The sequence below is a fragment of the Rhinolophus sinicus genome, linkage group LG03, assembly GCF_036562045.2.
Source record: "Rhinolophus sinicus isolate RSC01 linkage group LG03, ASM3656204v1, whole genome shotgun sequence".
Lineage (NCBI taxonomy): Eukaryota > Metazoa > Chordata > Mammalia > Chiroptera > Rhinolophidae > Rhinolophus > Rhinolophus sinicus.
The window spans coordinates 51,203,266-51,205,701 of record NC_133753.1 but is presented as its reverse complement, the minus strand read 5'-3'; the positions used below and the strand labels follow the sequence as shown (position 1 = coordinate 51,205,701).

General features: G+C 44.5%; 1 pseudogene; it reads left to right on the top strand.

Annotated features, from left to right (window-relative positions):
- Window positions 1-1,552: 1,552 nt before the first annotated feature.
- LOC141570848 (U6 spliceosomal RNA) lies at window positions 1,553-1,652 on the top strand (annotated as a pseudogene).
- The last annotated feature ends 784 nt before the right edge of the window (window positions 1,653-2,436 follow it).

The window sequence follows — 2,436 nt, the reverse complement described above, 5'->3', positions numbered from 1 at the left end:
TGCTTTAGGACATCTATTTGGATTTCACTTTTTTTTCTTCCATCAAAAAGTCCAAAATCCCGTCAGATGTCTCCAAGGAGCTTATATGTGTCTGCACAAACACGTGGGGATCCTTAGGAACTACAAATTATCAGCCAGGAACAGCTCAGTGTCTTTCAGAATTCTTTACTTTCATTGAGGCTTGTATTTACCTTTTATTTTAACTGCTTTCAAGCCCATTCTCTTGAAGTAACTTGCCTTACTAGGAGCCATGCTTGTTTGTTCTTGTTGCCTCCCTCATTCAGAAGAACCATCAATCAGTTTCTAAAACAAGGCAGCTTCTGTGCAGAATCAAAAGCCACCACATCACAGCTGATGGCAAGAGAATGCACTGGGCATTGTTGTTTGTACACAGGCCTTCATCTCTTTGAGAAGTACCTCTGTTTGAAATGAATGAGGCAGACAAGAGGAGTGGCTTCAAAAGCAACTATCCTCCCCTGGGCTTTTCTTGTTGAAAGTCCTGTGCAGCTCTGTTATTAGAAAGTAAAGAGAATAAAAGGCCAAGTTGAGGCGGGCTACTGGTTTCCTATACAATAGACTCACACCTGGCCTCAGCCAGTTCTGTGTGGCTGGACACATGCTTTTACTTTGTAGATTTGGGTTTGCAAGGTTAATGTGAAAGAGGCTGTTTATTTTCACTCAGTAATTATACATAAAAGTACCTAAACTTCCCTCACCAAGAGCCCAGCCCAGAAGTAAGACAGGCTCCTGTCTTTGCTGGTGCCTCTTAAGGGTGTTATTTCAGGGATGAGTAGAGCTGTCATCACTCCTGTTGCCATGGTTATGGCTTCTGGACCCAGGGACTGGCTGAACCTTGGCCTAGCTCTTCCACCCAGCTACCATCTCCTCTGCAGCAAGAGGCCTCTTTCTTCCCTGATCCATTTAGTATTTGGCTAGAATGCTGGAGAGCACATAGTTTTCTGTGGTACTTCAGTCTCTTCTATAAAACCTTCCATAAATTCTTAATGACCCTAATGTTGATTAGGGCCTAAAGCCTTGGGCTAGTGGAAAAGTTAAAACAATGTTCAGGACTCACAGAGATGACCACCCTAGTAAACGGCTTGAGGATAATCACCTTCATCTTTTGTCTGCAGAGTGTTTGCAATGATGGCTTGAGAGTTCAGAGCCAAATATCTGGCCCATGATGGCTGTGAAAAGGACAGTAAAACATGTATTTGGTGTGTCGCCTCATTCATCAATTCATCTTCTTTTTCCCACCCTATTTTCCCTAACTATATTTCTTTTTAACATGTCTTGCATTGTTTGTATCTTTAAAAAGTGCCTTAAATCCTTTTGCAGCAAGGATAAATAGAAAGTATAAGTATATTACTCAGGAATCCATTACATTCTTGCTATTAGGATAGAAGATAAAAAGCCTTTCTGAAAACAAAGGACTTTCTGTCCAGGAAGGAAAAACAGCATAATGCAAAGCACATAGAACATATTCTGTGTGAAACTCAAATGGAATAATGCAAATGTATATTTTCTGTTCCAAAAAATATGTACATGGCCCATGCTTCAGCAACACATATACTAAAACTGGAACTATACAGAGATTAGCACTGTCCCTCTTGAAGGATGACAAACGAATTCACAAAGCATTCCATAATTTTAGATGTTGGTCAAGAGTACAAACTCCCAGATGTAAGATACACAGGGAGTTGTTTCTGGAGATCCAAGATGGCGGAGTAGAAAAAACACTGTGCCTGCTTCCTTCCATGAACACATTAAAATTACGACTAAATTGTACAACAATCAACCTGGAAAACCATCTGAAGCCTGCCTGAATAGAAGTTTTATAACTAAGAATATAAAGAAGAAGCCACATCAAGACTAGTAGGAGGGGTGGAGACGCGAAACAGGCTGGCCCCAAACCTCTGTGTGGTGGTGTTTGAGAACTGAGAGGGATATCTCAGCCACGGAGGTTCTCCCCAGAGGAGCGCAAGACGCCAGCCCCACACCAGCCTCCCCAGTCCAGAGTACGGGTGCTGGCAAAAGGAGTCCCCACAACATCTGGTTGTGAAAAACAGTGGGGATTCCAACCATCCGGGTGGGACAGAAGGCTGTGGGGAAGCCCAGACGTCCTCCTAAACAGCTCGCGCAAAGACTCTCTCACTCACAAGTACTCACCTTGGGCTCCGGCAGACAGACAGTAACTCGGGACACATTGAAGGAAAACGGGGGGCATACTGAGGTGTGTGGCTTCCAGATGAGGATGGAGGGCAGTTGCCATTTTCCCTGCATGGGGCCTGTGCTGCCAGCAGGCAGAAAGCCATCTTTCCTGTGTTGAGCCCTCCCCCACAGGCCAAATCTGAATCTGATTGGCCTGGTGAGCTCTGCCACTCCACTCTGCTGACTCACTGAGACCCCGCCCCACCCAACTCCCCCAACACCACA